Source organism: Salmo trutta, unplaced genomic scaffold, assembly GCF_901001165.1.
Source record: "Salmo trutta unplaced genomic scaffold, fSalTru1.1, whole genome shotgun sequence".
Classification (NCBI taxonomy): domain Eukaryota; kingdom Metazoa; phylum Chordata; class Actinopteri; order Salmoniformes; family Salmonidae; genus Salmo; species Salmo trutta.
Genome location: NW_021822911.1, coordinates 5,928,985 through 5,940,401, shown reverse-complemented (window position 1 = coordinate 5,940,401; position 11,417 = coordinate 5,928,985). Strand labels below are relative to the sequence as shown.

The 11,417-nt window shown below is 39.2% G+C and overlaps 1 long non-coding RNA gene across 1 annotated transcript; it reads left to right on the top strand.

Moving 5' to 3' along the window:
- The first annotated feature begins 3,201 nt into the window (after window positions 1-3,201).
- On the top strand, window positions 3,202-10,727 carry LOC115186618 (uncharacterized). Its single transcript, XR_003875803.1, has 3 exons — window positions 3,202-3,565; window positions 5,963-6,067; window positions 9,621-10,727. It is a non-coding gene; the product is annotated as an uncharacterized LOC115186618 (long non-coding RNA).
- The last annotated feature ends 690 nt before the right edge of the window (window positions 10,728-11,417 follow it).

The following is an 11,417-nucleotide window of genomic DNA, read 5'->3' as shown; positions in this document are numbered from 1 at the left end:
ATGTGTTTATTCAGCTTTCTTGTTGTTTTTCTGTTTGATGGAACTAGTTGAGAGTTCTGTGTTATTTCTTATTTTATGTACCTTTATTTCACCTGGTGGCCAGTTGAGAACAAGTTCTCATTTACAACTGCAACCTGGCCAAGATAAAGCAAAGCAGTGCGACAGAAACAACACAGAGTTACACATGGGATAAATGTCATGTCCTGACCAGTATAAGGGGTTATTTGTTATTGTAGTTTGGTCAGGACGTGGCAGGGGGGTGTTAGTTTTGTGTGTTTCAGGGTTTTGATGTATGTTCTATATTTTCTATTTCTATGTTTATTCTAGGTTTCTCTTTCTATGATGTGTTTTTTCAATGACCTCCAATTAGAGGAAGTTGGTGGTTGTTGTCTCTAATTGGAGGCCATATTTAGTGTGTTCGTTTTCACTTGTGTTTGTGGTTGGTTGTTTCCGGTTTAGTCTGTGCACCTTACTGGGCTGTTATCGTCGTTATTTTGTTTGAGTGTGTTTACCTTCAATAAATACGAAGATGAGCAATATACCCGCTGCATATTGGTCCGATGATTTTTCCTCTTCAGACGACGAAGTTTATGACAAACCAACGTACAGTCAATAACCCAATAGAAAAGTCTATATACAGTGTGTGCAAATGTAGTAAGATTAGGGAGGTAAGGCAATAAATAGGCCAGAGTGGAGAAATAATTACAATTTGGCAATTAAACACTGGAGCGATAGATGTGCAGAAGATGAATGTGCAAGTAGAGACACTGGGGTGCAAAGGATACAAAAAATAACAAAATGGGGATGAGGTAGTTGGTTGGGCAATTTACAGATGGGCTATGTACAGGTGCAATGATCTGTAAGCTGCTCTGACAGCTGATGCTTGAAGTTAATGAGAGAGATATGAGTCTCCAGCTTAAGTGATTTTGCAGTTCGTTCCAGTCATTGGCAGCAGGGAACTGGAAGGAAAGGTGGCCAAATGAGGAATTGGCTTTGGGGGTGACCAGTGAGATATACCTGCTGGAGCGCGTTCTACAGGCGGGTGTTGCTATTGTGACCAGTGAGCTGAGATAAGGCGTGGCTTTACCTAGCAAAGGCTTATAGATGACCTAGAGCCAGTGGGTTTAGCGACGAATATGAAGCGAGGACCAGCCAACGAGAGCATACAGGTCGCAGGGATGGATGGTATATCGGGCTTTGGTGACAAAACGGATGGCACTGTGATAGATTACATCCAATTTACTGAGTAGAGTGTTGGAGGCTATTTTGTAAATGACATAGCCGAAGTCAAGGATTGGCAGGATAGTCAGTTTTACAAGGGTATGTTTGGCAGCATGAGTGAAGGAGGCTTTGTTGTGAAATAGGACGCCGATTCTAGATTTAATTTTGGATTGGAGATGCTTAATGTGAGTCTGGAAGGAGAGTTTACAGTCTAACCAGACACATAAGTATTTGTAGTTGTCCACATTTTCTAAGTCAGAACCATCCAGAGTAGTGATGCTTGATGGGCGGGCAGGTGCAGGCAGCGATCGGTTGAAGAGCATGCATTTACTTTTACTTGCATTTAAGAGCAGTTGGAGGCCACGGAAGGAGTGTTGTGTGGCATTGAAGCTCATCTGGAGGTTAGTTAACACAGTGTCCAAAGAAGGGCCAGAAGTATATAGAATGGTGTCGTCTGCGTAGAGGTGGATCAGAGACTCACCAGCAGCAAGAGCGACATCATTGATGTATACAGAGAAAAGAATCGGCCCGAGAATTGAGCCCTGTGGCACCCCCATAGAGACTGCCAGAGGTCCGGACAACAAGGCCCTCCGATTTGACACACAGAACTCTATCAGAGAAGTAGTTGGTGAACCAGGAGAGGCAATCATTTGAGAAACCAAGGCTGTTGAGTCTGCTGATAAGAATGTGGTGATTGCCAGAGTCGAAAGCCTTGGCCAGGTCGATGAATACGGCTGCACAGTACTGTCTTTTATCAATGGCGGTTATGATATCGTTAAGGACCTTGCGCGTGGCTGAGGTGCACCCATGATCAGCTCTGAAACCAGATTGCATAGCGGAGAAGGTACGGTGGGATTCGAGATGGTCGGTGATCTGTTTATTAACTTGTCTTTCGAAGACTTTTGAAAGGCAGGGTAGGATAGATATAGGTCTTTAACAGTTTGGGTCTAGAGTGTCACCCCCTTTGAAGAGGGGGATGACCGCGGCATCTTTCCAGTCTTTAGCGATCTCAGACGATATGAAAGAGAGGTTGAACAGGCTAGTTATGTAGTTGTGTTTTCATGTTTTGAATGTTGTATTGTAGTAGGCCTAACCTTCACGAATTATTCTGGTGATGGAGAGAGACACCAGCCAAGACACAGAGACATCAACAGAAGAATAGGATATGATGGAGAGAGACACCAGACAAGACACAGAGACAGCAACAGACGACACAGAGAAAGTGATGGAGAGAGGCAGAGGAGGGGAGTGTACAGTAGACTGTATTACTAATAGCTGCTATAGGGGTTCTAATTACTGCACTGTTTGTGAGTCTGTGTGAGAGAGAGAGAGAGAGAGAGAGAGAGAGAGAGAGTGAGAGTGAGAGTGAGAGTGAGAGAGAGTTTAGGTGCTGTGGGATTCTTTAATCAGTTTAGCTCATTAGACAGGTCAGAGTCTATGTTTAAAGTTCTTGAGTGATTTTTGGCAATACACTGGTGTTGTATTCATGGTTTTAGCTGTTGAAATTCCGTCCCGGACCCCCCTACTGGCTATGGGCTAAGCCACCAATGTCTTCACATCCTAGGGGAGAGAGAAGCTGCTACCCCTGGAGGGAGAGGAGCTGCTACCCCTGGGGAGAGAGAAGCTGCCACCCCTGGGGAGAGAGAAGCTGCTAACCCTGGGGAGAGAGGAGCTGCTACCCCTGGGGAGAGAGAAGCTGCTACCCCTGGGGAGAGAGAAGCTGCTACCCCTGGGGTAAGAGAGGAGCTGCTACCCCTGGGGAGAGAGGAGCTGCTACCCCTGGGGAGAGAGAAGCTGCTACCCCTGGGGTAAGAGAGGAGCTGCTACCCCTGGGGAGAGAAGAGCTGCTACCCCTGGGGAGAGAGGAGCTGCTACCCCTGGGGAGAGAGGAGCTGCTACTCCTGGGGAGACAGGAGCTGCTACCCCTGGGGAGAGAGAGGAGCTGCTACCCCTGGGGAGAGAGGAGGTGTTACCCCTGGGGAGAGAGAGGAGCTGCTACCAGGTGAGACTGTGACCCTGCTCGGGAAGAGCTTAACGATTGGTGATTGTTGGGGCACGATTGGCAGGAGCTTCAGTGATGAAGACTGCTGAACTTGCTGGTGTTTCACAATATGCCACGGCCGTCTCAGTCACCAGGTCTCAACACAATAGAACACCACCATCCCTCCAATAGACTTCCAGACAGTTGTAGAATGTTTGCCAAGGCTCATTGTAAGAGCTGTAAAGAGAGAGGGACTCGGAGAGAGAACAGGCAGAACCAGATATGTAAATGAGCAGAGCAAACAAAAGCAACTTTCGACGACCGAATGATCATTCAGACTCTGTTTCTATTGAGAGACAAAAGGTAAGACGACAATTGTTGTGTATATTAATATAGTTGGTGATATTGTTATGTGTATTCATATAGTTGATGATATTGTTATGTGTATTAATATAGTTGATGATATTGTTGTGTGTATTCATATAGTTGATGGTATTGTTGTGTGTATTAATATAGATGATGATATTGTTGTGTGTATTAATATAGTTGATGATATTGTTGTGTGTATTAATATAGTTGATGATATTGTTGTGTGTATTAATATAGTTGATGATATTGTTGTGTGTATTAATATAGTTGATGGTATTGTTGTGTGTATTCATATAGTTGGTGATATTGTTATGTGTATACATATAGTTGATGATATTTTTGGTGGACAGTGTTATAATAGTCCTACTCTCCTTAAAATGTTTTCGATATAAATTAGATGTGTGGGGTGAATTCGTTCTGTGCCCATCTGTGTGCCCCAGGGTGATCGCTCCTACACTATCTACAATCTAAAAGGGTTCTTTGGCTGTCCCCATCGAAGAACCCTTTGTAGAACCCTTTTTTTGGTACTAGGTAGAACACTTCTGGGTTCCGTGAAGAACCCTTTCCACAGAGGGTTCTACATGGAAGCCAGAAGGGTTCTACCTGGAACCCAAAAGCGTTCTCCTATGGGGACGGCCGGAGGACCCGTTTGGAACCCTTTATTCTAAGAGTGTACCCTATCATAGGTCTATAGACTTGTCTTCTCAAAACAGGCTTAAAAAACAACAAGCAACAAACAAACATGTTCTCTTTATAATCTACAGTTAACTCTTTTCACTCAGGAAGGTATGTTGTGTGAAAGAGAGACTAATAAATATTGTTCGAGAGACTAACAACAACTTACACTTCCTCAAAACAGGTTGTGTGTATTCATTAGTGCCCACCGTAGCAAAACGTTTGGCAACAGAAACCGTTTAGGTCACATTGTACAGCGTTTAGAGTAAACGGTTTATGTTTTATTTAACATCTTAAAACTGTTGGCTGTGGAGTAAACTTATGAATACTACCCAGGTTGTAGCCTACGACTCGGCATGTTGATACCTGCCTCTTGCTGAAACCTGAACGTAGCCTGAGGGGTATACTATGATACAGGCTTGATAATACTGGTTTTCTAAAGCTAGACAGCTTCAGTTAGCTTCACATTCCAGCTCAGGCCTCACCCATCAGAATATACAGAACAGAACAGAAAAAATCGCAAATTAAGTTTCAAGGTGAGAATCCTGCCAGGGATTATTGTAAAGTGTGTAGAGAAATTAAATGTAATGTTAGTATAGTGAATGACAGTAAAACCCTCCTAACAGTCTACTACTACTGAGACAGGTTGGTGTAATGTTAGTATAGTGAATGACAGTAAAACACTCCTAACAGTCTACTACTACTGAGACAGGTTGGTGTAATGTTAGTATAGTGAATGACAGTAAAACACTCCTAACAGTCTACTACTACTGAGACAGGTTGGTGTAATGTTAGTATAGTGAATGACAGTAAAACCCTCCTAACAGTCTACTACTACTGAGACAGTTTGGTGTAATGTTAGTATAGTGAATGACAGTAAAACCCTCCTAACAGTCTACTACTACTGAGACAGGTTGGTGTAATGTTAGTATAGTGAATGACAGTAAAACCCTCCTAACAGTCTACTACTACTGAGACAGGTTGGTGTAATGTTAGTATAGTGAAGGACAGTAAAACCCTCCTAACAGTCTACTACTACTGAGACAGTTTGGTGTCAGTTTAATCATACAAAATGGAGCTGACTGGACGTGGTCAATTTTTGTAGGGGTTACTACATTTTTCGTAAGGAAAACTCAAGTCTGAAATTTCTAAGTGGAAATTACAAACTTCAGAAGCCTTTTTAAACCTCTAATACACTACAAGTTTTACATTTCCTGCATTGCTGGAAAGTTATTCTGCAGTGGGGGGTGATCAAATTAAGATCCTACATCTGTACACATAATTGTACATGGGGATATATATGGTGGTCTATAACATCCAATCACAGAGGTTTACATCAGCTGACAGTTGCAATGTTATTGCTCATAACTCAAACTGCCCTTTTCAGATAAAGACATAAACTCTGTACAGATGTAGGATCTTAATTTGATCACCCTGTTGCAGAAAAACTAAACTTGTAGTGTATTTGAGTGTAATTAAACTTTAGAAAAGGTTTCTGAAGATGATAAATTCCACTTTTCCATTTTAAAACTGTTCATTAATTATAATCCACACAATAATTCAAATGTCCTGTTTCTGCAGGATTATTTTCCTGGTGTAGCAAACTGGCTCAAATTAAGATCCAACATCTGCAGCAATATACCCCTCTCTAATGTATATGGCTCTATTGAGATTCACTTTTTGACCATTTGACATCTTGTATTTACTGTTGTTTAGGCTGGTTGAATGAGTTGCCTGTGAAAGCTGCTTCATCTGCAAGAAAACAGGCGGTTGCACCAGTGACTGTCAGAAGTTTTGTGATTTCCTCATATGAACGTGAAAGTAAGTGTGTTGTCTACGCAGTTACAAAAAATGGCTGTTGAAACTGTGGCACATATTTCTCGGTAACATTGAATAGATGTGTTGGTATGTAGGAAAGACGGGCAGACTCTCGAACTGTTGGTCTAGACTACCTACAAACTATTATAAGGCTATGATCACTTATCATGCTGACAAACCTGATGTTCTCTGTGAACTGATCTGAACAGGTTTAGACTGGTCATCTATAATATGTAGGTTATATACAGTACATTCTCTGTCCTGCTACTGGTAGGACTATAACATTATGTTGATCTGAACAGGTTTAGACTGGTCATCTATGATATGTAGGTTATATACAGTACATTCTCTGTCCTGCTACTGGTAGGACTATAACATTATGTTGATCTGAACAGATTTAGACTGGTCATCTATGATATGTAGGTTATATACAGTACATTCTCTGTCCTGCTACTGGTAGGACTATAACATTATGTTGATCTGAACAGGTTTAGGCTGGTCATCTATGATATCTAGGTTATATACAGTACATTCTCTGTCCTGCTACTGGTAGGACTATAACATTATGTTGATCTGAACAGGTTTAGACTGGTCATCTATGATATGTAGGTTATATACAGTACATTCTCTGTCCTGCTACTGGTAGGACTATAACATTATGTTGATCTGAACAGGTTTAGACTGGTCATCTATGATATGTAGGTTATATACAGTACATTCTCTGTCCTGCTACTGGTAGGACTATAACATTATGTTGATCTGAACAGGTTTAGACTGGTCATCTATGATATGTAGGTTATATACAGTACATTCTCTGTCCTGCTACTGGTAGGACTATAACATTATGTTGATCTGAACAGGTTTAGACTGGTCATCTATGATATCTAGGTTATATACAGTACATTCTCTGTCCTGCTACTGGTAGGACTATAACATTATGTTGATCTGAACAGGTTTAGACTGGTCATCTATGATATGTAGTCTATAGCCGAGGTATAGACCTTGATCTGCATATCACTAACAAACTGCTATTATACATTATAACCTAGTCTACTTTACATAATATAACATCTCTCACTTGATGCATAAAACCTTTCTGAATGGATCAACAATTTCCTCCTCGGATCAATCATGTCCTTTTTAGCCCTTCTGTCTATATTCTCAGATACGTTTAGAAAAGAACAGATTGAAAGACAATAAATAGCCTACAGTTAGTGAATACAAATAGGTGTGAGACATGGCCTTGTGTTGCTGTACTGTCTATAACTACCTTAACAAACAGTGACTTGTTATTATTATTATTATTATTGTTGTTATTGTTATTGTTATTGTTGCTGTACTGTCTATAACTACCTTAACAAACAGTGACTTATTATTATTATTATTATTATTATTATTATTATTGTTGTTGTTCTGTCTATAACTACCTTAACAAACAGTGACTTATTATTATTATTATTATTATTGTTATTATTATTATTATTGCTGTGCTGTCTATAACTACCTTAACAGTGACTTGTTATTATTATTATTATTATTATTATTATTGTTGCTGTACTGTCTATAACTACCTTAACAAACAGTGACTTATTATTATTATTATTATTATTATTATTATTATTATTGTTGTTGTTCTGTCTATAACTACCTTAACAAACAGTGACTTATTATTATTATTATTATTATTATTATTGTTGTTGTTGCTGTACTGTCTATAACTACCTTAACAAACAGTGACTTATTATTATTATTATTATTGTTATTATTGTTGCTGTACTGTCTATAACTACCTTAACAAACAGTGACTTATTATTATTATTATTATTGTTATTGTTGCTGTACTGTCTATAACTACCTTAACAAACGGTGACTTATTATTATTATTATTATTATTATTAATATTGTTGTTGTTCTGTCTATAACTACCTTAACAAACAGTGACTTATTATTATTATTATTATTATTATTATTATTATTATTGTTATTGTTGTTGTTCTGTCTATAACTACCTTAACAAACAGTGACTTATTATTATTATTATTATTATTATTATTATTATTGTTGCTGTACTGTCTATAACTACCTTAACAAACAGTGTATTATTATTATTATTGTTATTATTATTATTATTATTGTTATTGTTGCTGTACTGTCTATAACTACCTTAACAAACAGTGACTTATTATTATTATTATTATTATTATTATTATTATTGTTGTTGTTCTGTCTATAACTACCTTAACAAACAGTTACTTATTATTATTATTATTATTATTATTATTATTGTTGTTGTTCTGTCTATAACTACCTTAACAAACAGTGACTTATTATTTTTATTGACAGTTACCATGGAGATGAAATGTCACAGCTACATGTTCATGTGATGCTTTAAATCACCTGACTGTTTCTATGTCTGTTAGTAAATGTTTTATTTCTCAAAGAGATAATGAATAAATGAGAACAATTGACAGTCAAGAACTAGTTGTCACTGTGTTAACCACAACCAACATGCTGGATCTCTGTTTAGTTGTCACTGTGTTAACCACAACCAACATGCTGGATCTCTGTTTAGTTGTCACTGTGTTAACCACAACCAACATGCTGGATCTCTGTTTAGTTGCCACTGTGTTAACCACAACCAACATGCTGGATCTCTGTTTAGTTGTCACTGTGTTAACCACAACCAACATGCTGGATCTCTGTTTAGTTGTCACTGTGTTAACCACAACCAACATGCTGGATCTCTGTTTAGTTGTCACTGTGTTAACCACAACCAACATGTTGGATCTCTGTTTAGTTGTCACTGTGTTAACCACAACCAACATGCTGGATCTCTGTTTAGTTGTCACTGTGTTAACCACAACCAACATGCTGGATCTCTGTTTAGTTGTCACTGTGTTAACCACAACCAACATGCTGGATCTCTGTTTACTTGTCACTGTGTTAACCAACATGCTGGATCACTGTTTAGTTGTCACTGTGTTAACCACAACCAACATGCTGGATCTCTGTTTAGTTGTCACTGTGTTAACCACAACCAACATGCTGGATCTCTGTTTAGTTGTCACTGTGTTAACCACAACCAACATGCTGGATCTCTGTTTAGTTGTCACTGTGTTAACCACAACCAACATGCTGGATCTCTGTTTAGTTGTCACTGTGTTAACCACAACCAACATGCTGGATCTCTGTTTAGTTGTCACTGTGTTAACCACAACCAACATGCTGGATCTCTGTTTAGTTGTCACTGTGTTGACCACAACCAACATGCTGGATCTCTGTTTAGTTGTCACTGTGTTAACCACAACCAACATGCTGGATCTCTGTTTAGTTGTCACTGTGTTAACCACAACCAACATGCTGGATCTCTGTTTAGTTGTCACTGTGTTAACCACAACCAACATGCTGGATCTCTGTTTAGTTGTCACTGTGTTAACCACAACCAACATGCTGGATCTCTGTTTAGTTGTCACTGTGTTAACCACAACCAACATGCTGGATCTCTGTTTAGTTGTCACTGTGTTAACCACAACCAACATGCTGGATCTCTGTTTAGGGGACAGTGCTCTAAAAATGAGTCTCTCTGGGGAGAGAGAGGAGGGGGGACCTGCCTCTAAAATGAGTCTCTCTGGGGGACATGACACCAAAGCTAAGAGGTGAGATAACAATTTTAGGAATAATTTATTACGTTTATTTCCAAAATAAATAGCTATCTTAAGGTGAATGCACTTACTGTAAATCTCTCTGGATAAGAGCATCTGCTAAATCAGGGGTTCTCAATCCGGGGTCTGTGGAGGTACTGCAGGGGCTCCACGGCACCCTGACTGTACTCGTTGCAATGTAACACATTTGATAGAATTTTCTCATGACACGACCACTTTGCCTGCTCTTAATTATTGCCTAATATAATGGAATGCATATTTTTTTAACCAATTCTGATCGTTGTCACAATAAGAATTTTGACAATATTCCCGTTATATCAACACACTCCTCACACCCGTTTAACAACTCTAAATAGCTTTAGCATAGTAGGCATCAAGTCCCTTGTCAATAATGTTGCCTACAACGTTGCATACAATGTTCATTTTCATCGAACACATATTATGCCCGAGATGCCTTCAATTTGCCTAATTTATAGCCACGCCCAATTTAGGATTGTTTTTTAACAATGTGATGTTGCGCTCCAAAGGGATATCTTGAAATAACATGATGTAGATAATTAAATAATCAAAAGAAAAACGTGTTTATTTTACACTCTTAGAAAAGAAGGTTCCTTATAGAACCAAAAAGGCTTCTATCACTTCCTTAATATATGGAACCACTAAAAGTTATATATATTTTTGGGTTCAGTGAAGAAGAACCTCTAGAGTTCTGATCAATGAAAGGTGATTGTTTTGAGGATGTGAACCCAGCAGCCCTCCAGTGGTCAGATCAATTCCTCCTGTTTTTTCCAGCGCCCGGCCCGGGATATAAACCAGCCACCTTTCAGCCACAGGTCCAACTCCTGCTACAGCTCCAACTCCTTAGCCACTGGGCGAAAACCTGAGTTAATCTTGGGAAATTAGCATAAATTAATCTGCCAAAATGAAGACAAAATGCTTTGGAGACATACATGGTATCACTTGTTATACATAAGTATTATACATAAATCATTGCCAAAAGCACAAGACATATATTATTTATGGATTTATTATATCAAATATGAACACATTATTTTTAACTACTCCAAAGCATTTACATGTGGTGCAGGAACCACTGACTCACTGCATTATTCTATAGTATTATCAAGACACCTGCTGTTAACTCTTAACTACTTAGGACAGCTCACGAGGTGTCCTAAACATCTGCCGACTAGGTGGGACTAGAGACTTCATGCATAGCTTTAATTTATACCCATAAATGTAAAATGTCTTTATTCTCAGCACTTATATGACCAATTTTCTACTCTGAGATGCTTTGTGGATATGGGCCTAGATCTCAAAATATTGTTATGAAAAAACTTAGAATGTTTGTTTAACATAATAACAAAAAATGTATATTACTAATGTAACCCACTGTAAAGACTGGGTTAAGTTATCTGTGCCACTGTTCTGGATCTGCCCGCGTCTCTGTCCAGAACTGTCCTCATCCACATACGGTGTGGCGCCAAACATATTGTCCGGTTACGTGCAGAAGTGATCTTGGGGAACAACAACGGAGTTCACTACAGTGTTGAGACACCGAAGTTTATTGTTCAATTATCTTTTTGCTTTACGGTCAGGGACAGTATGAGTGTAGCCAGATCCTTTTCACTCTCTATCCTTGTTTCAATTTGTGCTTCACCGGAATCGTCATCATCATCGAGATGAAGGAC